Source organism: Drosophila guanche, unplaced genomic scaffold (genome assembly GCF_900245975.1).
Source record: "Drosophila guanche unplaced genomic scaffold, DGUA_6, whole genome shotgun sequence".
Lineage (NCBI taxonomy): Eukaryota > Metazoa > Arthropoda > Insecta > Diptera > Drosophilidae > Drosophila > Drosophila guanche.
Window position 1 is genome coordinate 1,899,770 of NW_022995743.1, and position 23,836 is coordinate 1,923,605.

The 23,836-nt window shown below is 48.7% G+C and overlaps 1 protein-coding gene across 3 annotated transcripts in view; it reads right to left on the reverse strand.

Annotated features, from left to right (window-relative positions):
* The window catches only part of LOC117591031, a 60,559-nt gene that overhangs the window by 4,237 nt on the left and 32,486 nt on the right, over window positions 1-23,836 (reverse strand). Inside the window, exon 2 of one of the 3 annotated variants that reach the window (XR_004574345.1) lies at window positions 3,014-4,768. The exons of 1 other annotated variant lie outside the window; for it this stretch is intronic. The gene's annotated coding sequence lies outside the window, so the exon portion shown is untranslated. Of the gene's footprint in view, window positions 1-3,013; window positions 7,064-23,836 lie in introns of all 3 variants that reach the window. One more of the 3 variants, XR_004574344.1, reaches the window with a different exon arrangement.

Genomic DNA, 23,836 nt, shown 5'->3' on the forward strand with positions numbered 1-23,836 from the left:
GAAGAGCGTATGTGTGTGTGTGTGGCGTGGGGGCACCAGCAGCCATGGCTAAACTCTGTCCAGGCATGAATCCCCCTTGGTCCATGCTCGGTCCCATGGCTCGTGCCTTTGCATAGGCTATGAGGCGTAATCGCAACGTGTTAATGCCCAGGCAGGCAGTGCAGAATGGGCGGAGAGTGCAGACTTGCAGAGCGAGAGAGAGAGAGAGATGGCAGGCTGTTTGGGTCCTGGCCCAGGTGATGATGGCTGCCATTATTCACTTGGCCAAGTGCTGTTTGCGGCTGCTTTTGTTGCTGTTGTTGCTGTTGCTGTGGCAGCTACTCAGGCACACTGCCCCTTGCCTCGTCTCGCTCTCCAGATTGCTTGCAGTGAGTAGCTGGACATAGTAAAACGCATTTTGTATGCTTACTCCGGGATCATCCTCCTTTAACTGGGGAATATCTTAGGAAGGGGTTTATCTATAAACTGCAAGAATCGGGTAAATATTTTTGTGCAATTCCTTAACTTTATTTTCCACTCCACAAACTAACATTCTGCCCCTTAACTTCTGCTACAAAATGACTCCCATTCGACACCCTGTGCGTTTTCGGCCTACACACTCGCGTGTCCGTAACGTGTCCGTGTCGTGTCCGTATCCTGTTCGTGTCCACGTGCTGCTAGGGCGGTTGTTGCGGCTCACTGTGTGAGAGACCAATTAACATATAACTTTCCCACAGGTAAACAAGTTAAATTGTTAACAGCCATTACGCTGGGGCTCATAAATGCTGCCGAGGAAACTTTGTGTGCCACACACCCAAGCCGCACCACTCCCCCCAGCCCACAATCTGTTGCCTGCTCCTTCTATTCTTGGCTCGTGGCTCCTGGCTCGTGGCTCAGCCTCTGTCTCGCTCAATCATTGTGTGGCTTGTGCCCTGTGCCTTGTGCCTGACTCTGTCTCGCTCCATCATTCTGTGGCTCTTTGTCTTTCATGTTGTTTAATTATAAATGTGGTGTTGAAAGCACAGCCCTCAGCTCTTACCCTTCCTCCCAACTCCCTTGGCACTTGCCACATTCCCTGGCCTCTAACTATCACGCCAATCTGCCTCCTGCCGTAGCCTGTTGCTGGTGGGCTGCTGCTCCCCCCCCCACCTGGGCCTGGATGTGCAGCCATGACGGATGAAGAGCGGCCACTAATTAGTTGCCAGGGACTGGGAATCGCTGCTCGCTGCCATTGTGCCCCTCAAATTGAATTTATTGATGCACTTTTCTGGCTTTCACTCTCAGCCGAATGGCTTGCAATTTGTTATCCTTTTTGCTAGGTCTCAGAACAGAAAGGTTTCATTCAAACAATAATTGTAATAATAATAATAACAGTGGAAAGGGAAAGTTATTGATGTACAACAGAACAGAACAACAAACAGAAGAGAGGAATGCGTTGCGAAGGAGTTAATTTGTTGGGCAGAACTGCCAGAACTTTCCCCTTAAAAATGAACTTGCTTTGCTCACTTTTTAGTTGGTCTAAAGCAGGCTCCCGCTGGCACGGAACTGCCCAATTTGCTTGCCTATTTGGTGTGGGAATTTGGCAGCCAACTTTTTGGCTGGGTGTGTCATTTGGGGTACTTTAGCAACAGAAGGCTGATGGCTGTTGGCTGTTGCCTGTCGCCAAGGCCATTGCAGCCTGAACTGAACTCCGCGCGGGCCGTCAGCACTGTCATGGGGCATGGATGGGTTTGCCTTTCGCCTTTCGCTCTTCGACTTTTTCTCGCTTTTCATAATAAACAACAATTGCTGTTAGTTTACGTTGTTGTTGTTGTTGCAGCAGTCCATTCGTTCGTTGCCACCGCCAGTGCCACTTTCACCCACTCACTCATGAAAAATATAACCTAGTTTCCATGTCGTCAACGTAAAATTAAGGCTGTGGTGTGGCATGTACTAGGGTCGCGGCGGCACGAGCTGTTGCACGGACACAGACGTGTACCGCGCCATATTTATATGTATGATAATAAAAAGGAAACCCACTGTACCGTGCCGTAATGATGCTGCAAAACCCACACGCACACACGGCACACACACAAAGCAAAAGGAAAAACTATTAAGCGTGAGCATAAAAAGTGGGCAGGAGGGAAAGGGTCTCCTGCTGCTGCTGTCTCTCGCTCCTCCCCCCCCTTGTGGAGCCAGTTTACCGTTGTTTGTGCCACACGCACACACACACACGTGCTGATTAGTTTGGCTTTGTCTGCCGTTGCTGCTGCTGCTGCTGCTGCTGTGGCGGCATCCCTCCTGGCTTCTGCGGCTTCTGCTGCATTCAGAGAGTCATTAAAGTCAAGGCAAAGTAAGTACAGGCATCACTTTTTATGCCCCGTGTGCGTTTGCGTGTCTCGAGCCGCAGCCAGTGCCTCTTTGCCTCTTTGCCTGCTGTCTGTGTGGGAGTTAGCCAGTTAGTCCGTTAGTCTCTGTTATGTAATGCTCGAAGGATTTTGCTGAGCTTTTGCCAGCTCAATATTTGAGAATTACTTGTGTTTTGTTTGGCATCCCCAGCATTGCTGGCTTGCCGTCGTCCTGGCCATATTTGTATTTACACAACTTTATGGTCTATAAGAACATATGGCCACAGCCCCCCACACGCCGTCTTTTGTGGCTAACTCTGTGTAACAGTGTTGGAAAGTCACCGAGGCTGTGTGGCTGTGTGGCTGTGTCTGACAATGGACCAAAAGCAATAGCCTGACCTCGTTCAATGATTTGCATGATGTGGCTGTTTCGGGGCTGGCTGTTGGGGGTGTGGGGATGACAATGCACTCGGTACATACATACATACATTTTACGTACATTTCTGTACATTTATGTATGTATTCGTGTTATTTACACTTAAAGCTTGAAGAAGCCTTCACTCGCGACCGTTTTCTTGCACTGCTTACAAATATTTATCACCGTTATTTTCACACACACACACACACACACAGAACGCGAGCTTAGGCACTGTCATCGTGGGGGTTGGGGCTAGAAGTCCCTTAGACAAAAGGCATTGCCTACTTACAGGCGCAATCGATTGTTGCAGCTGCTGTTGCTCCTGCCCGTGGCCCAATCCGGCTGTAGGGGAATCAGTGTCCAAGCCGGAGACACAGAGGAAACCCAATTTGCAAACAGGAACCCAACGCAGGAGGGACGATGCAGAAACACAAAATCGAAGCGGAAGTGAAAACGAAATCGAGTCGCAGGCCAGCCGTGGGGTAAGCATCATTCTCCTCCTCCTCGTCACTCCTGGAGTTCATGATGGCCGCATGCCAGTGTAGTGGACTGGGGTGTCTCTGCTGAAGGAGTGCGCCTTCTTGCCGGACTGGCTGGTGCCGGAGGTGAGCGTGACGACGACAACGAATACGCTGGCGCATACAAGGCACAGGAGCACGGTGGCCAGGACAATGCAGACGATTCGCTTGCGCTTGCGATCCGCCTCCTCGTCCTCGTCCGTCTCGTCGCTCAGCGACTTCTTCTTCAGCTTGTGCGAGCCCCCGCCCACAGAGCCTTTCCGCCCGGCGGCCAGCTTGTGATGAAACGGGCGCAGCACCTGAGCGGCGAAGGCGGCATCCGCCAGCTCGTGCTGATCGAAGCTCAGCGAGGACTTCCGCTCGAAGCTCGGCCGCTTCTCGTCGATGAAGGCGGCCGCCGCCGCTGACGCAGATATCGAAATGGGACGGGGGCTGCGCTTGATCTCGTCCAGATTCACGCTCGTGCCGGGCACGGCCGTCGACAGCGGACGACTGTTGCGTCGGTGGGGTGAGCTCAGCTCAAAGTCATCGTCCGCCTGGGATGCGCCCGGCATCACGCCCGCATCCCCAATGAAGCTCTTTGACTTCTTCGACGCACTCAGCGTCTCCCGATAGCTCCTCAGCCGCATGCTGGCACTGTGCAGCGCCTTTGCCTGCTTCACGCTCGCACTGGCGTTGGTGCCCTGGAAGGCGGCAGCCGCAGCCAGCACGCCCGGCCGGTGCACCGTCAGCTCCTCCAGATTGCTGGGCGAGAGGTAGAGCGAGCGTCCATGCTGTGCCCCTCGCTTGAAGTGGAAGGCCGCACTGGCCGCCGCCGCAGCGCTGTGCAGCTGCAGGGGATGCTGGTGGGGATGGCCTCCGCCCGCTGCCGCTGCCGCTGCTGCTGCTGCTGCCGCCGCTGCTGCGGATGTGGAGGGTCGTCCGTCCAGCTCAAGGCTGTGGGTGCTCTGCTGGCGGGAGTGGGGATGCGGCTCGCGTTTCTGCTTCACGCTGTTCGAGGCAGAGGGCGGCGGATGGGTGGCGGCGCTGCCTGCCGCATCCTCAAAGGATCCGGAGGCCTTGCGCAGTCGCTGCACGGCCACAGCGGCGGCAGTCAGTTGGGCGAGGCCCAGCTCCTCCATCTTCGTGTGGCTGTTGCTGCGCGAACGCGACTCCACGAAGAGTTCGTTCTCCAGCGACAGATTGGTGGGGGGAAAGAGATTGCGTCCGTCCATCGGCTCCATGAGGTCATCGTTCAGCGAGGGATGCCGGATCTGTGACTCCACCACGGACTCGGGCTTCGTGCTGGGCCTGCGGCCCGGATCATTGAACGAGCGATGCGAGCGGCAGCCACGCCTGCTGGGCGAGGGAGAGCGCGAGATTTCCTTGCCAGCGCCCGCACCGCCGGGCGGACCCGGCATCAGGAAGTTGCCCCGCACGGAGCTGGTGCGACGGCTGGAGGCTGCCGAGCCGGCGGACACGGCCAACTGTATCTGATCCAGGGCGGCGGGATCCTGTTGGGCGTGGAAGGAGTGGGTTTTCTTCATCTGAAAATTGGTAGACGGATGGACGTCAATAGTGTCGGAGCGCCGGAACATGTTCTTCTTCAGCGGATGGGTGTGCATCGTGGGGCGGTGGGCGGCGGCGGCGGCGGCAACCGTCGGGTTGGGCACATCATCCACATCGATAAACTGTATGGGGGATGTGCTCCCGCCCAACGGCGAGCGGCCCATGCCCATGCCCATGCCCATACCCATGCCCAGGCCCATTCCCGCACCCACACCCAAGCCCGCACCATCGCCCAGGCTGCTGCTGCTGACCAAATAAATGTCCGGCTGCTGGCGATGCTGCTGCTGCTGATGCTGCTGCTGCTGCTGCTGGCCGAGCACTGGGCTCACCGCGTGGGAGGTGGGTGAGCTAGCCGGAAGCGGATGCGAATGCGGATGCGGATGCGTATGGGGATGTTGGCGGTGCGATTGCTGGTGGTGCGATTGCGGATGCCGCGCAGCAGCTGCCTGTGCGGCCAAATGCTGAAAAGTGTGCAGATGCATCTGTTGTTGTTGTTGTTGTTGCTGGTGGTGTACTTGTTGTTGTTGTTGTTGTTGTTGATGTTTCTGTTGTTGTTGTTGATGCTGATGGTGTAGCTGTTGTTGTTGTTGGAGGAGGTGGTGATGGTGTTGTTGGCGGGCAGAGAGAGCTGGGGAAACGGCACCACTGCCAGCGCGCTGCTGCTGCTGCTGCTGGATACCGGGGGCTGGATGGGGTAGATGTTGCTGTTGTGCTGGGAGGGCTAGGGTCTGCGGTGAGGGATGTAGGGCGACAGCCGACCTGGACAGGGGCAGCGGCGAGGCGGAGCGATGGATCAGCGGCTGATCACCGATAAGTATCCCATGCCCATCCATATCCAACTCAAGATCAAGATCCATGTCCAGACCAAGATCCCCCATTGAGACGGAGGACGTAGCGGGCGCATAATTGTCGATGGCCATCGAGAGGGATCGATGGATGGGCTTCAGCTTGGGCGGTTTCTTCTTCGTGGCGGGATTGTCAAAAGACGATGTGCCCGAGGTATGCTCCTCGTCCGCCCCACCCGCCGTCAAATATGGATCATAACTGTGCACGGCGACCACATGCTGGTGGCGCTGGTGGTGCGATTGGTGGTGCGACTGCTGCTGCTGTTGCTGCTGCGAGGAGTGCTGATGTTGCTGCTGACCACCGCTGGTGCCGCCGCGCTCCATGCGGTAGTAGTACTGCCTGGGGTATCTATGGTAGTAATGTGCAATTGTGGTGCTGGTATGTGGTTTGGTTTGGTGGTATCAGATATCCGTTGTCAGATATCAGAGGAAGAGCAGTTCGGGACCAGGAAGTGGGTGGTGGTGGTTCGGTTTCGGTTTCGGGGTTTTTTCTACTTTCGTGCACCCCCCCCCTTGACACGAAGCGACGACACTGACCTGCCTTCAGGCTGCTGCACTGCTTGTTCTGCTTCTTCTTCTTGTTGCTGCTGCTTCTTAACCGTGGTTGTGATGGTGCTAATTGGTTTGGTTTTGATTTTGCTTTGGTTTTGGTTTGGTGTATTATTAATTTTTGGTGGGGTGCGTGCTCTAGGTCTCTACTTGGGTGCTACACACACACACACACGCACACGGAGACCATGGATTGTGGATTTTGTGGACACCGTGGATCGTGGATTTTGTTGGCGGATGCGGGAGCGGGACACATACGTGGCTAGGGCGGGGGTAGATGCTGGGAGGTTACACAGACACACTAAGGCGACGGGAGACACCGAGAGTGTATTGGTAGTGGTGCAAAGGCATTCATTTGGCAAGCAAAGGAGTAGACGAGGGGAAAAATGCTGCTGCTGGTATTTATCTGTATTAAATGGTATTTATATTTGTTAATCTTTTGATTTGCATTTTATTTGTTTGCTTGTGCGTTTTTCTATCACTGTTGCTGTTGCTGGTGCTCTTGTTGTTGCTGTTGTTGTTGTTGCTTTTTCAGTTACTTTTTCTCATTCTAAAACGGTGCAATTTGATTCCTCTTTGTGCGCTCTCTTGCTCTCACTCTCAGTGCTCTCTCACTCTCTTTGCTCTCTCTCTATGTTATTGTCACATTGTGTAAACGTGCTGTTATTTTTGTTATTGTTGGAAGTGAGTTTTTGTTTGCAAGTTTTCTTTTTGATTATGTTTTTGTTTTTGTTGTACAAAATTCTTTATAATGTGTTGTTGTAGGTGTTATTCTTGCTAATGTTTCTGTATTTTGTTTTTTATGTTTATGTTTTCGTTTTGTTTGGTTTTTGGATTTGCTTTCTACACTCATTAAAATTGGCAAATACAAAAGCACAACTAGAAGTAAAGAGAGAGAAATACGTATAAAAGTATTAGCAAGCTGGAGGGAGGGGGGTTTGGGTGTTTGGTTGGTTGCAGGTACGTTACTGGTGGTGGTGTGGTGTTCAGGCTCTGGTGGGGGTTAGGTTCACAGTGATGCATGGCCGGGTGTACGAGTGTGGAGAAGTGGGGGTGATGTGTTCTCTGTGCCATGTGCAGAATAGTTGGTAAATGAATGAATGAAAGCCAGCAAGAGAGTGTGTGTTTGTGGGGTTAGCAGAAAAACAGGGGAAAAAGCAAACCAAATGGGTGAAAAAGATTTCAAGTGGAAGTAGAGTAATAGAATCCGCCAAAGAAGCTGCTAATTGAGTCGACTGAGGTATTTTCGTAATTGAAGAACAATAAACCGAAGTTAACTGTCAATTAAATGTGTCTGCTGGGTTTAAAATCAATCGATGTAGAAGTGGCTTTCCCGTGTAATCTCTTTGGCAAGTTGTTAAATGAGCTGAAAGCAGTAAATGTTTAAGGCAGTCGCTGTAACTGAGCAGTAGAGCTGTCAACAGCCCATGTTAACAGCCTGTTCACGTTTACAGTGCGCTGTTAGCGCTCGCTCTCACGATCCACGCGGCTCTCCCAGAATCATAGAAACGTTCAATTTAGTTCCGTTAGTTCCGCTTCGCAACTTCTTGTGCATTTTTAAACATCGTAATAACCCGAAATCGAATCCCACAGTGCACAGCCCACAAAATGTTAATTTCCTCTCCACTAAATTTGTTGTAAATTATTAAAACGATAATCCATTTAGTGGTGGTCCCCACAGTGTCATGACTTTACGACCCTTTTTACGATGGCTGGGCTGCCTGGCCATAAGTTGATCACGTAGCGGATGGCTCGCTACGGCTGTGGGTAATGCGGCCTAATCAAATTTAATCTATGAAAACTGCCAGAATCGTTTGCACAAAACAAACCACAATTCCCAACCAGACTTACTCACTCTCCACACTCTTTCCATCACGCCCTCTCTTTTTGTGTATCTCTCTTTCTTTTTTTTTTTTACCGAACAGCGTTAACTCTTTGGCCAATATAATTCATCATTCAGGCATACCTTTGGCAAGCCAGAGCGCAGACCGTGGCCCAGAGCCGGGGAATCGTACGGTAACGTTTTGCATAATTTAAAGCGACAGGCCACAAGCCTCGTGCTCCATCCTCCTCTCTGCCTGTCTGCCTGTCTGCCATGCTGCCTTTCTTTGGCAGTGGCACTCCGCAGTGTTAATTTTTCAAAGCTCATTGATGGATGAGCGCTCCTCGGTTGACATTTATGTACTCTGGCAAGCTCTCTCGGCTCTCAAATGATGCCCGAGCGAAGCTGGTTAAAAATTAACGCCAGAAGTTCCTGCCAATCCCCCTGGCACTCCGCCCGCTCTTCAATCTCTCGCTCTCTCGCTCTCTCTCTCTATCTCCACAGTCTCTCCCATCCACCCAACTAAAACGAGTTAAACATATTAAAATTTGCTTATGCAAAAAGTGTAAAGACCCCCCGCCGCACAAGCACAGCTCAAGCCCAGCGTGGAGGCTCGCTAGTGCTGGGTTCTCCTGTGGAGCCCAAATGCACAGAAGACACTTAACATCACGTACTTTAAATATGTTTAACGGAGCTTAAGTGAAATGAGTTGTGGGCCGCTGCAGGGCGTGGCAGTGCCTATACGTATGTTACTTTACACTGTGAAAATGATTGTTTCGGCTATGAATAGAACCACCCACCCAGAAATTGTGTCAATCCTGAGCCATTTCGTGTCATTTACAAAGGGCATTTCTTTCCCTCAGTGTGCCATGGCAGCAGCTGCTTCGGTTTACGTCTATTTGTAACCATATACCATTGTCAGTGGCAACCTCTGGCAAGAAAAAGTGTGGCAAAAAGCGAACATAAGCCTCTTGGAGGTACTGGGTCACCGTGGGTGTCTTAGTTCAGGGCTCACTCTTTCTCTCTCTCTCTCTCTCTCTTTCTCTTTCTCTGCCTGTATCCTGTGTCTCAACTTGACACATTTCGTAGCAGCCAAATCTCACCAGAAACCAGTTGGCAAAGGGGAATTTCTGCATCCTGCTGTGGGTCATAAGTTCAAGCTCTCTAACATCTGCCTCTCACTTTATTTAATAGTTCTACCCCCACCATTAAGCTGTCTCTTGCCACCTTCTTGCGGCCATATTAATTTCCCATTTGCTTACCCCAAAAGTTAATACAATTTGTAGCCCATTTAGCCACGCCCCTCAGCTGCAGCGATACGGTAATACTTGCGCTTCACTTAATTGACATAAACAATAGTTAATTAACATAAAACTAACATTTTCCCTACCGCCAGTAAAACCCAATTTAAACAGCCATACGTGCGTAATTAAGTCCGCCCACAGCCCACAGCCCACAGTCCACAGTCCACAGCCCGCAGTCCACAGCCCGCAGTCCCTTGCCTTTCGCTTCAGTTGGGCCACCAAGTGGTTGTGGAGAAGCGATTAAGGGTGTGGGGGGAGGGAGTGGGAGTGGGAGTGGGAATAAGAGTGGCTGGCTGCTAGATAGACTCGTAGTGTGAAAATCAAAGTGGCATTAAACGCACGCCCACGCACTTGGGTCAGAATTTGGCTGGCTGGTTGCCTGGTGGGTTGCCAGTAGCAAAGGGAAGCGCGAGAGTGGTGAAAGCGGAACTGGGCTATTGGCACTGCCACAGCTTTGGTTTCACTTTAAGCAATTAATTCCTGTGGTTTCTGGTTCAAAATAGTCGATGGAGCACGTGCAGACCAAACGAACGACCAACATACTGTCACTTAATCACATTAAATCTACATTCTTATGGCCACGTCTGTGTGTATATTTGCACAAGGAAGCTGCCTGCCTGTTGCCTCTTGCCTGCTGCCTGCTGTCGTGCAGCAATCCGATTAAATGCCAAAAATTATGCACGGAAATGCACTCTTCTGTTTGCTGGCACTCATCAAAGCGTTTGCCTCGACGCGGGGTATGCCGTGGAGCCGTGGAGCAGCAACCTCCCACGGCTTCAAGCTCCCAACCATTTCCATTTCCCTTTCCTTTACTCGCACAATTAAATTTTCCCGCACACACACACACACACACACACACAGACGGAGCATTTCTTCTTTGCTTTCGCTGATTTTACTTCACCCTGCAGACGGGTAGCTCCACTCAGCTGCGAAGGATAATGATCACCTGGCGGCAGGCATTCTAAATTAAATCCCATTTTAATTGATGCCAGAGAGACGCTGGCAGACTGCAACTGAAGCTATTTTCTCGCTCAACGAGCAAAATCCTTTTAAGTGATTTTAGCCACGACTAAACAAACTTTGCGGCTTTTCGAGACTGACTTAAGTGAATTGCATTTTGTGAACAATTATTTGTAGATGCCTGTGTGTGTGTGTGTGGCTACAAGTGTGTTTTTGATTAGAGCGAAAGCTTCATTCAATTTCATTTTGAATGTTTTGCTTTGATTTATTCTTTAATATTTCACTCTACTCTTGCTTGCTCTCTGATGAGTCATAATAAATTTGCATTTTGACAACTTTAACGCTGCACAGAGCCAGCCAGTTTTTCCAGCTAGTGTTCTTTGATACTTTCTCTAACTACTCAAAACTCCTCTTTTGGCAGTGTCTTTCCGCGTGTGTGTGGTTCCCCTTTCGTTTCATTCTTTGAACTTTTTGCGCAGCTTCCAGCCCGCTGCTAGAGCAGCTGTAGAGCTCCTCCCTGCTGAGAGCAGTGCCTGCAGCTATGTAATATTATTTTAAAACAAATTCCACTATCACAATGCACAGCTTTTTGTCCCTGTGTGGATGTCTCTTTCTCTCTCCCTTCATTCATTTTGTTCTCAATTTTGTTGCCGGCGCTTCTTGTTGTTGCTGTCAGTGGCAAAAATGCAGAAGCTAAAGTCGAATGGAATGGCCGGACTTTCAATTTAATTTGAATTGTTTGTGGATGGCAAAGCTTTTTTACTACCGCCGCTGCCGCTGCTGCCGCTGCTGGTTACATTTACTGTTAGTGCTGCTGGCTGGCCACGCCCTGTCCATAAGCTTATTAAGTGCGTCTTAGTTCTTTATTAAACAATCGTAAAAACTTTCGAGAAATATTGCCAAGAGTAGTGCAGCCAACAACTCTCGGGCCCTTATCCCCCACACAGCAGCAAATCTAAACGAGAAATTACGAGAAAAGCAGAACTTTTCCGGGGCAATAGGTTGAGTGAGGTCTCTGCGTGTGTGTGTGTGTGTGTGTGTGTGTGTGTGTGGACAGCCAGCCACAGCGCCTTCGGTAACAAATTCAATTAAATAACTGCCAAAGCAAAAGAACTTTCACACAAAAACACAATTCAACTCAAATTCTTGCATACTTTTTTGCTACACTTTTTTGACATCAATTTGTACACATTCTGAGGCCCACTTTGAGTCCTGCCTGATAAATCGTTGACCAGCCAGCAGCAGCCCTGCAAGTGGCTTCCAAAATGAACTCAAAATCTCAGGCGAAACTTTATCCCTTGGCGTGGCGAAGATGCAACGCCAATATTCCATTTCACTTATCGCTTTTGGCCACCGATCTGTAATGAAGGGCCACAGCATAAAGTTTAATTTACACAGAAACTGGAAGGACGAGAAGTCTTCCACCGACTTGGCTACATTCTTGTTTATGTGGCACAAGTTATGTGTGTGTGTTGTTGGGTGATTCATAAAGGAGCTCCGCAAATTGTTGTTTAATATGTTTTCCTATTTGTTGTGTAATTGTTTCTGTGGATGGTACCTCCTCCCTCTGCTAACAGCTTCAAAAAGTAGGCCATGAGGTGAGCACAAAACGTGGCTCGTGGCTCGTGGCGGCTGCTGTTGGTGTTGGGGAAAATGTTGTAAAATTAATTTTGCCTGCCCGAAAGGATTTGTAAGAACTTTTGTCAGACTTTGAGTCAAGGCGGAAACAAAAATAAAAGTAGCTCCGCCCCAGCCCAAGTTGCCTTATAAATAGAGTAGCAAATCCCCCATGGATCCAGCTGGAACAGTGCGTGTGCGTGGAGACTTCATTAAGTGACACGGCAAAAACAAATGGCTGCCAGGACACACAAAAATATCGAAGGAGCGTCTTGGGTTCGATGTTACCGGGGGCCACATGTAAAACTTTTTCGTTGTTATGTGACAGACGAAATTAATTGATTTATGCTGCCAAAAGCAGAGCGACAAATAGCATTATGGGCTGCAGCAATTTTTCGCAATAACTCAGTTTGCAGCAGCAGCAGCAGCAGCAGCAGCAGCAGCTGCAGCTGGAAAATTGGCAAAATTGAAAAGGCCACAAAGCTGAACGTGACTTGAGTTTTCGCAAACCTTATTGATTCGTTTATGTGGGATAATTTGACAAACATAAATAAATTAGGCCAGGGGCAGGCAGCGGGCAGAGGAGGTTGCTACACGAGCGGATATTGGCAAGGTAACCGGAAATAGTAGAAGCAGAAAGCAGAAAGCACAGCGAACAGAAAGCAGCAGCAGAAACAAAGGCGGCACAAGGCTGGGGCTGGGCAAAAAAGAACCCAGTGAAACATTTTCCACCAGCGGAAACGGAAATCTCAGGTGTTTGCTCTGGCTGGCAGCTGCTGGAACGTCTAAACCGGCTCCTTGGCTAATTAATCTTATTTTTGGCACGGCAAGGCCATAACCAAGGAATATTCGCAGCATGAAAAGCACTTAAGCAAGCAGGCAGCAGCAGGTGGAGGGCACACCCGCACTTGATGTAAGCACATTCTAAACGCTGACACTGATGCTTGACACGAATGACGTGATGAATGTCCTCAGAAGTTGTTCTTTCCGTCGTATCTCTCGCGCTGCATCGCTCGCCCTCTCCCTTTCCCTCTCCCTCTCCCTCTTTTGACGAATGTCTGCTGCTGTAGCCATCCAGCACGCAAAACAATTTCAAGTGTCGTCAGTGCCATTCGAGTGCTCCATCATATGGGGCATGTTCATTTGTTGCTATCACATCTTACCTGGGAGCACCGCACCGCACCGCACCACTGCGGCCCCACGTGGACTGCTCTTGCAGTTTGTCAGCGACAGCTGCATAGAAATGCCGCCGCACGGAAATCGCATAAATCTTATGAATCCACCAGAAAGGGAAAGGGAAAGGAAGGAAGGCAACGACGACAAGATACTGCTTACTCACAGAGCTAGCTGCTGGCTGTCAGTGGGTGTGGAGTGGCTAAGGAGCTCAGCGCTCATTCAAAGGTGTGGATTTATTCGTATTTAAATGATTAGAAGAGGCTCTGTGGCTGTGGCAAACAAAAATTGCATACACAGTAGAAACTAATTGATTTTACGTACAGGGCACATCCAGCAGTGCCTCACATGTTACGTATACGACACGTGCACGTGTACATTTTGTGTATTTCTTTTTGCACATTTTTGATAGAGATTTGAGCTATTTTGCCATTTTGCTTCTATTGCATTTGTAAGCTGATTACGATGGCTATAGCTGTAGCTGCTCCCTTTTCTGCTAGTTCCCTCAACGAAGGATTAGCGCAGCTCAAGGAAAGGACAACGTATCTGTCTGTGTGTGTGTGCTGCTCCCCATTGAAATAGCTGGAGGAAAAATCAACAATCTGGATTTCCCAGAAATCGCAGAGAGAAATATTGCATGATTTGGAATTTCAATGAAAGTCTAAATAATTCCATTTTCAGGGGATGTATTTTGTGTGCCTTTCACTCGAGTGAGTCAGAGTAAATTATTGAATATATTTGCAGGAAAGAGTCAGAGTCAGAGCCAAAGCCAAAGCCATTTATTTATAGTTGTTTCAGATATTTGGCATCCTTTTGTTGGCCATTTTATCAGCCCATTATCATGAGAAAGTAGTCGAAGAATTGCCTAAACTTTGTTCAATGTGCAATTAGCAATTGGCAAGGGAAAACTCTCGAAGGAGTTGCACTTTTGGGTTCAACGACTTTCCCACTCGTCACTCCCCGTCACTCGTCACTCGTCACTCGACCCTCTTCATTCGTCAGGCATCTGCATTATAATTGGCTACAGTTGGAACACAGGGGAAACAAATTAGAATTGGTAATACAATTGTAATCCTTCTCTCGCCAGATGAGAATCAGCAGCAGCAGCAGCAGCAGCAGCCACTCCACATCGCCATCCAATCTCAGTGTTGAGAGTGGGGAAATGTAATTTGTGCTCAAATTACATTTGAGTACGAAATTAGCACAGTTGTCAATCTGTGTGTGCGTGTGTGTGTGTGTGTGTGGAGAGAGTGAGTGTCTGTCTGCTCTTTCGGAATGTGGCAGCATATTAATGGGCCTGCCACAATGCGGAACGCCATGGCCTGGCCGCAGAGGAGTCCAGATGAGTGCGGTCTGCAGCGGGCTTTAAGACTGGGAGTGGGGTTTGGCTGCTGCAGCTCGAAAATTAGAAAATTCATGTATGCCTCGATATGTGGATGTGTTTTTGTGCCGGGGGCACGCACAGGAGCTGTTTACATTCAATTTGTGTGGAAGAGAGCTTGAGCCGCAGGCGGCTGACCGCAAGGGTGGCAAGGGGCAACCTCATTTGATGCTCATAATGATGATAATGATGATGCTGCTGCTGATGGGTTTTTGCCTGTGCAGCATCATTACACGCTTCCACTCAAAAAGGGATAACAGCTTGGGCAAAGAAAATTAATCATTCCGTTTGCAGTTTTGTTTGTAGGCCATGAAAACATTTTCCATATAATTGCAAAAGCAAATTAATATTTCCAGCGCAGCGACCTGGCAAATTCTAAATTGAAAACGGAGCTGCCAATGGAGATTGCCAATTGCCAATTGCATTATTATCACGTAGCAAATCTGAATTCCAGTTTCCATTTTCCATTCCCTTTCGTCGATATCAATGTCAAAATATGGCCAAACTGTTTTTGTGTAAATACTCCCGAGCTGCACTCAACAGACAGAGAGGCGTATGATTAACGATGCAGAAAACAGGTAGAGGAGAGGAGAGCCTCTGCTGGAGATTGGACATGGGTTGCGGTTCCTTTTTTAAAGCAAAACATGAACAGCACATGTAGCCTGCATCTATGAATAAACTGTCAACTCCCTTGATGGATTTTGAATGATGACAATTTACGGACTTGCATATCGGGGCAACCTTGGGACAACCTTTCTCAGCTCTTCTCAGAGATTAATGCTGCATTCAGGTGGGCTTTTGGGTGTTCGCAGGTACAAGTGCCCGTCGATTGAATGCCTTCTTACAGCAGCAAATCCAATTGGCCTAAGAGGCTTTCAATGTACATACATACTGTGTCCTGCAATGGCACTCTGGTGGTTGAAGATTAAAGGGCATGACTCAAAAGGATTGCAACTTCTTTACAAGTTGTGTTTTCTAAAGCCAGAAAATCGATGCAACTCGAAAGGCATTTGAATATACAATTTCTGCACTAGAAAAAGTAAATTTAAGAGCATACAAGTTGGAGTAATCTTTCCCTTTTTGCACTGATTTAACCGTACTTTATATACATGCATTACTGTACATTATGTAAGCCCTCAAGTACGAGCAGTAGTGGAGGAAACTTCAAGCAGCTTAACAGTTTATCCGTTATTTTGCGCTCTAGGGCTTGAAGCATCCACTACACACACTACACACACTACAAACACTACACTGTAGTTCCTTTGCTACTCTGCGCTGCACCTGGGCAACACTGGAAACAGCTCCATGCTCTTTGCGTAATTACCCTGAATACATGCCACAGACAGTTGGTCCGCCCTCCCTAGCTCTCCTTCTCTACGGATACTTCTGTTTGTGTAAAGTTTTTTTTAAAAATTCACATTGCCAAATGGAATGAATATAAATTTGTAAAAATATTATATTATTCTGTGCGTCTAGGACAGCCATGAGGAGGATTGAGGGAGTGAAGAGAGCGAAAGCGTAAGAGTGCGAAAGTGTAAGACGGAGAGTGCGGGTGAGAGTGGAAGAGATAGAGAGGTAGCTAGGGGAGCTTGGAAAATTACTTGTAATGAATAAATAAACATGCGACCGCACATGTACACATCTCCCTCCTGCTCTGTCCCCTCTGTCCATGGGTATCTTTCTCTTTCTGGATAGCTTTCTCTTTTTCTCTTCCCCACCCTTTGCCTGATATTCTCCTCGGTTATGCTGCACGCGCAAATAGTTGACATTTTCCATTTGCATCAATTCCGTTGGCTGGCATATTTCATTTTTTTGTCTCCCCACAGTTTCATTTACCGTTATGGTTATTGATATTGACGCTGCTCGATGTCTGTAGCGAACGGAACATTGCTGCCGCTGTCGCTGCTGCTGCTACTGCTGCTCTTTTTCTGCTGCTCTCCCGCACTCTTTTTTGCGTTCACTGTCTGAGTGCAAGTTTAAATTAAAGACATGTGTGTCGCTGGCACTCTAGCTACCTGCTTGCCTACTTTCCCCTCTCTCTCTCTCCGCCCTTCATTCTGCTGCTGCTTCTGACACCCGATTTTTGCCTATCTACTCTGTGTTCATTTCGCTGCTTTGGGTTCTGCTACAGTCGTTTTTGCTTTTGCTACTGCTGACACATTGACAGCTTCGAGAGTTGCTTTTTCGTTTTCATTTGCTCTCGCACTCGGCGTCGCTGTCGCCGCGCTCTACCGGGCGAAATTGATTTCTGCCGTTAATGCTTGATACTCCCAATGCTTAATGCTACATTCGAATGTACTTGCTATATTATGCTGCCATTGCATCCACAGTCGGAATAATCGTATTTTTTGTTGCTCTATCCCCCCCAGTGCATTACTCTAATCAGCAAGGGAATTCAATGGTCTCTGCACTCCCTCTGCCTCTCCCTCATGATGTCTGCATAGTTTCGCTCTATGGGCAACGCTGTGAAGTGAATACATTTTCACTTTGCTCTTTGCTCTTTGCCTCCCATCGAACTGCTGCACGAGAATGGTCAGGAGAGGCTGTAACAGGAGCCTTCCTGCAGCTAGGGTGGACCACAGTAGGTGCTGGGCACCATCAACCAAATGGAATCCATCAGTCCATCAACGCATTTGATTGGATTAATCAATCAATGTGCAACATCTTCGTTCAAAAAGATTCCAATTGAACGGCTCCTGCTTTAGTTGCGGGGGATTGTGGGCTTTAGGCCTTGTTGAGGCGGCATTGCTTCAGTGCCTCTTGATTTATGACCTCCTGGGGCGGCTCAGCGGATAAGCACATGCTGTTCTCATTGAGCCGCCCGACTGTTTACAATTTAATATTTTTCTGAATAATTAATATTCAATTATGCAACTGTTTTCGTGTGCACCCGGGGGGTAGGTGGGGTGGAGTGGGGTTCGGGCTGGTCATTGGATTGTTTGGTGGTTCGGAAGAATAACAAAAAACAAAAACACGCAACGATATTCATTATCCCGCTCTTATGCCCTGACGCTGATGGATTATTTATGCTGTCGTAATTACAGAAAGAGGAGTGTAAAAGAGAGGGAGACAGAGAGATAAAGAGAGGGACTGGTAAATGGGCGAAAAATTACTGCAGGGATAGATAAAGCACACGCAACCGAAATGCGAAACCAGCAGCTGGAAATATCAATTCTCTTTATCCTAACCCAACACTGCGCTCTCTCTCTCTCTCTTTTTCCCACGCTCGCTCTCCATCAGCTTTGCTCTACTCTTTCGCTACTTCTTTTTGCAAAAGGGACCCGCAGCACTTGGGGCCATGCCCATATGTCGCATTGAGGGTTGTCAAAATATTGGACACATAGAGAGGAGCCCAAACACACACTCCCCACATACTTATACATACATGGTATTTAGCCGCATATATATGCAGCTATGTACAGTTGTATGTGCATATCCACCAAAGCAGGTCAATACTTTTGTGTCTTTTTTGTTGCTGCCTCCCGCCAGCCCTCCGCTGTGTGCAAAGTGAAACGTAAAATTGTTTTTTTGTTTGTTTGGTTTCCTCTGTTTATTCAGTCGGCAGGCTGAAAGGCGGACACAGCCGCCGCCTCTCTTCGCAGTGCTTTTTGCCTTTCGGCTGAGCAGCAAATAATATTTCCCATAGAGGCACACACAGGCAAACAGCCTGGCCAGAGCATAGGCTCAGAAAATACATCAAACTTAAAGCATAAAATGTAGAAAGTTAAGCTAAAAAGTCATAAAAACGTATTTCTATCGAAGAACAAATATTATTTTCGAGCGGCTGCATATCTGTTGCGCTTTTCCACATTGATTTTCTGACATTAATTGATTTAGAATTTAATTTGCACTCATTTAGTGCCCAGCCGCAGGCATTCCCATATTGTTTTTTGTTTGCTTTCTCCCCCTCCCCGCCACAAATTCACAAATCAAAAACCGGAAAATAAAATGCGAAATAAATTCGGAGCTCAGCTCTCTCTCTCTCTCTCTCTCTCTGTCTCTCTGTCTGCCTGGCTCTATTTCATATGCCATTCCACCGTTCCACCATTCCGCTGCGGCGCCAAGGCCAAAGTCAACAAGCAGCAGCAGCGGCAGCGGCAGCGGGCAGCATCGTGCTCGCATTTGGCCCTGTGGCAGCAAAGTGGGCGTGGCTGGCAAAACCATGAACCCAGCCAGACGATAACTTTGGCCGCCCCTCCAGCCAGGGCCAGGCAGCCGCAGGACCCGTAGCCAGCTGAGCCTGCCGAAACCTTTTGCCTGTTTACATTAAAAGCTTTTTAATTTGTATTCTAATTTCAATATTTGCCTGTGCACAATGTGAACAATGAAATAAAATCCGGCCCAGCCACGCTGCCAAAAAATAAAAAAAGGGATAACAGCATATGTGTGTGTGTGTGTGTGTGTGCCCGTTGGTGTGTGCCAAATGGCAAACGGAATATGCAAATGACATTAGGCCGTGTAGCATAACTTTTGGCACGTTTAGGCCACGTCAATGGGGAAGCGCAGGACTACAGGGCTGAGCAGGGTCCTTGGTCTTGGAATCGTTTTTTAAGTGTTTTCGTGTCGGCAAATCTGCAGATGGTTGAGCTTTAAACCTGTGCCACAAGGACGCAGCTAGTTGCTCAAATAAAGTTAAAGTTTAGGCAGTTGAGCATGAACTTTCCCCTGCGTAGATCGTAGAAAAATGTTTGCTGTTTATGGTAATCGATGGCCCTGCTTCCGGCTTGTGCTAGCCCAAAACCTGTGGCAAGTGGCACGTGGCATGTGCACGATAAACGCAATTTGGCTGCAGGGGCACACACACACACACACACACGCAGACTTGTGGCTCGCCCAATCAGTGTCACACAGCATAATGCAGGCAGGAGCCGAGGTGATGGACAGCCACCGGGCTGCCGGACCGGACCGGACCGGACCGGACCGGAGTGCATATTCTATTTTCGTACCAATAACTGGCTTGAGTTGCGGTGAGACCCGGTGCAGGGATTGAAAGGATAAAGTGGCCAAGCGGAGGCTGCTGTCAGTCCAGTTCAGATGGATAGATTTCTGCTGAAAATAGAACTCCCCAGCCGGAGCAGCTGTCATCGCCAGTGGGCGCTCTTAACATTGTTTCGCTTTTTGCGGAAATATCCAGCAGGCCAGCTGAATGCGAATGTCAATGATGCCTGCCTGCCTTCGAGTAGTTGTCAAGTTGACCGCAAATCGAGGATGTGCCTTGAATGACTGACTGACCGGCTGAGATGGATAAAGGTTCAGCCAAAAGGTTTGACTTGGCTTTCCCTTCCATCATCGTCATCAGGTCTCAGTCCCCTCACTGAGCAGGATGTGTGAGCCACATCCTGTGGCGGTCTTTGAAGCCCTGTCGAGGGAGCGATTTATGCATATTAAAAATACTTTTATTGCGCTCCCCTTTTGGCCCAACTTTCCCACTGTTCCTCCCTGTTTCTATGCCTCTGTTTCGCTGTGGAAACTTTTCGCAGCAACTCCCGTTACAAGCTAAAACTTTCCGTTTGAAGATGCACACGAATGCCCTTCTCTCTCGTATTTGCACAACTCTTATTGAGTTAAGCAGTTGCCAAAGAGTGATGGAGATGAGTCGCAGTCGCAACTTTCCCTGACTCAAATTCTTATTGTTTGACTTGAAATGCCTCGTCCCTGGCAGCTCAAATATTGCACGCTCAAACAGACAATAAAGTTGAAAAGTTGCTGCTGCCACTCCCTGTTTGCTGGTTAATTAAAAAAACAACCTGACTGACTCAGCGTCCAGTGTCCTGCGTGTCCTGTGTGTGTGTCTTTTGCCTGTCAGCTGAGCGAGTCTTGGCCTGGTCAAGTTCGCGTAAAACATTAACAAGAACTACAATGGGCTGGGGCAGGTTCCCTTCTTTGCTCAGAAACAAAGGCTTAATTGCTTCCCGCACACAAACACACAGCTGCAGCTGCAAAGAGAGCAAATTGGATCCTAGAAGCAGGCAGGCAGGCAGCAAATGTTGCCCGAAAAAATGCGAAAAATGGCAAGAAATGAGGCAAAAGCAGCGCGAAAACTGCTAAGGGAAATACTGAGGGTTGCGGGGGAATGGGGCAAAAGCTGCAGAGAAAAATGTTTGATGCAAATAACTCACGAAGGCGGAAGCCAAGCCAAGGCAAAGACGCAAAAAGAACTGACAATGAAATGCAGGAGGGAGAGGGAGAAAGAGGGAGCGAGACAATGAGGCAGGGGCAGAGGCAACAACTGGGCCATGGGCAAGCAGTTTTCGTTTTCGTTTTCGTTTTCGTTCTGTTTGTTTTGTTGTTGATTTGCATAAACAAAAGGTTCAAGTGTGGCCAAAAGTGGCTGTCCAAGTGGGTGGCTGATTGAAGATGATCCCAGGGACCCCACGGACCCCACGGACCCCCAACCGCTGCAGAGCCAAGCCAAGGTCGTGGCAGTCAATCCACCTGCAGCAAAGAAAATGCAAACCGCACCATCCACGACTGTTGCACACTCAATTTCCTGCGCGCAACAAGAAGAGGCAACAAAAGGCTTAAACCAAGTTGATTGTTTTTCAGCTGCGACTGAAACTGGAACTGCTCCTCTCCTCCATTGGGGCAGCGGCTTAGGCTTATTGCATCCCGGTAAAGTTTCACTTATTTGCATGCTCGTAGCTCCGATTTTGCTCCCCTTGTGCTGGCCCAAGTTTTTTAAACATAAACAAAGAATTATTTGCCAATGATCCGCGACGACTTGCCGCTTCCGTGGAATGTTTCTTCGCTGTTTAAACAGTTCTCTCTCGCAGTTCTCTCGTTGCTTTCTCTGCCAATTTGCATGAATTTGCACTCGACTCAAGTTCGACTTTGCTGGCAGATTGCTTGTCCTTAGACGTGTTCTACATTGTTCCCACAGCCGCTGACGTCATGATTATCCACACACAGATGCAGCTGCAGTTTCCTTTTTTGTCTGCATGAACTAACACACACACACACACACACACACAATGCAGTGTGCAGTGTGCAATGGCGGGTGCAAATAATAAGGACTGGCTTTCGGTCAAGGAAATGGACTGCCAGAGCCACAGTCGCAGCCCCACACCCAGACCCATTTGGGGACATTGTGCCAGTTTATTGTGTACATCTACATCTACATATACACATCTACATACACAGCTACATCTACATGTATAGATGACAACTTTTTGTGTGTGCTTTGCGCTGAGGGCCGCCATTTTAATCGCGTTGCTGCACAAAAAGCAGTTGCCTCTCCCCCTTCCTGCTCCCCGCTCCCTGCCACATATTGATGTCTGTCTGCAAAAAAAAGGCGCACAAAGTTTTGCACTTGAAAAATGTTGTTGGTCCCCCCCCACAACCACTTTTTGACATTTATCTTTGTTCGCTGCTCCCCCCGCCACTTCTATTTTTTTGTGGCTACTCCATTGTGGTTGTGTGTGTGTGTGGCAGAGTGTTGCTGAAAAGCTTTCAAGCACACAGCACACACACTCACGCAGCTGGAAATTCTTGCTTATGTTAATTATGCCCCTGCACTTGGCCCGCAACTATTTGCAGGGAAAAACGCTGACTACATGCTGCTGCTCCTGACATTGCGCATACGAGGCGTGTTCTGCGTGTTCGCCTGCAGTTGACATTCCCCGCAACAAGCAGAGTCCTTGCCAGCTGTATCTGAAGCTGAATCTTAGACTGCTGCTGCTGCTGCTGCTGTTATTGTTGTTTGGCCATAATCAGTTTTGTTGAATCAACTTTCGTCGGGCAGATTAGACGCCATTATTAGGGATTAATGCAGCTTTTGTTGGGGCTCTGCCCTTCCTCATAATCGCTGCCGCCTCTTCATTTTTTTTTACCATTTTTTGGGTTCCATTGTCAACGCATATTCTCATTGCCTCTCCTCGCTCCTTAGACATGCTTTTGTTGGCCTAGATAAAGCGCATAAAAGATCAAAGGCCTTGAATAAAACATCAAAGAAGAGAGCCTGTCAGGCAGTCAGGCAGTCAGTCAGCCATCGAGGCATGATAATGAGAAAACAGTTTTGGGGCCAGGCAGCTCAAGTCGGGCATTGGCAGTTGACAAGCGCTTAAGCTGCAGCCAAAGCTAAGCTACTGCGTGAGAGAGTAACCCACGCAGAGCCAGCAGCAGTTCGAATTTAGACACAAAATATTGATTATTAATGGGGGGCCAGAGAGGCAGCGAATGCAACAGCAGAGGGGCAGAGGCAGAGGCGCAGACTGACCCAAAATGATGCCCCACGATTAGCCCAATTAGCGAGTGTATCGACAAGTGCGGACATTTCGATTAATTAATGCAAATGGGCGACGTCAAATGCATGACACACTGCGTGTGCGGCTGGTCACTAATTGCCCCGAAAGCGTTGCAGGCCCTTTGAGGCAACTAATGGCCAGCACACACACAGAGACAGAGAGAGAGTGTGTTAGAGGGAGAGCGATTGACACAGTTATTAAAAAGCGACACATAGAATTGGCATTCAGGCATGCGGGTGCTGGACATCGACATCGACATCGACATCGACATGGCACATACTTAGGCGCACAGTTTGACAGCGGGGGGGGCTGGCTGCAGAGTTCTTGGCCTGACAGGCGTGCAAAAGTGGCTGCCAGCAGGATGCCAGCACATGCCACAAGGCACTCAAAACGGAAAAGGAAACAACTCGCTGAGATTTCCTTGAACAACATGGAATGAAGAAGGATCAGGGCAGTGGGCAGTGGGCAGAGGGCAGAGGATAACGCAAAGCGTTAAGGAATTCAATTAGGCAGATGAGTGGGCGGCTGTCTCTATAGGAGGGAAGTGTGTGTCTGTCTGTTTGAGCTGCTAAAAGTGCTGAAGCCAAAGAGGCAAAAAGTCAGAGACATCTGACACTTTACATGCCACATGAAGCCAAACATGAGGGCCAGCATTATTGGCTGCAAGATGGGACTGTCACTCCGCTCCCTGCCCCTTGTGATGGGCTTACGTTCGGTCCAATCCACTCCCAAAACTTGTGCCTTCTCGCTCGGGAAATGTCTCAAATATTATTCATAATGTGGCATGGGTTTGCTTGCAGCAACTTTTGCAGCAGTTTGCATTCATTTATCAGCCATTTATAACTTGGCAGCGGCAAATCTCCTCCACGCTTGCCCCGTTTGCTCTGTCCAGAGAGGCGGCAGCATGGGGCGTGGCAGGATGTCGTCATCGTCATCGTCATCGTCATCCCTCTCATTCTGATTCCAAGCTCAAACTCAGCTCAACTCAGCTGAACCGTTTTAATTGCTGCATAAATATTAGCTTAAAATTAGCTCATTGTTCGTTCCTCGGAGTCTTGCCTCTGCTCTCCCTCTCCCTCTCTCTCTCTTGTGTGCTGCCTTGGGGCACAGTCAATTACCACATTCGAGTATTATTTGTGCAGTGGATATGTA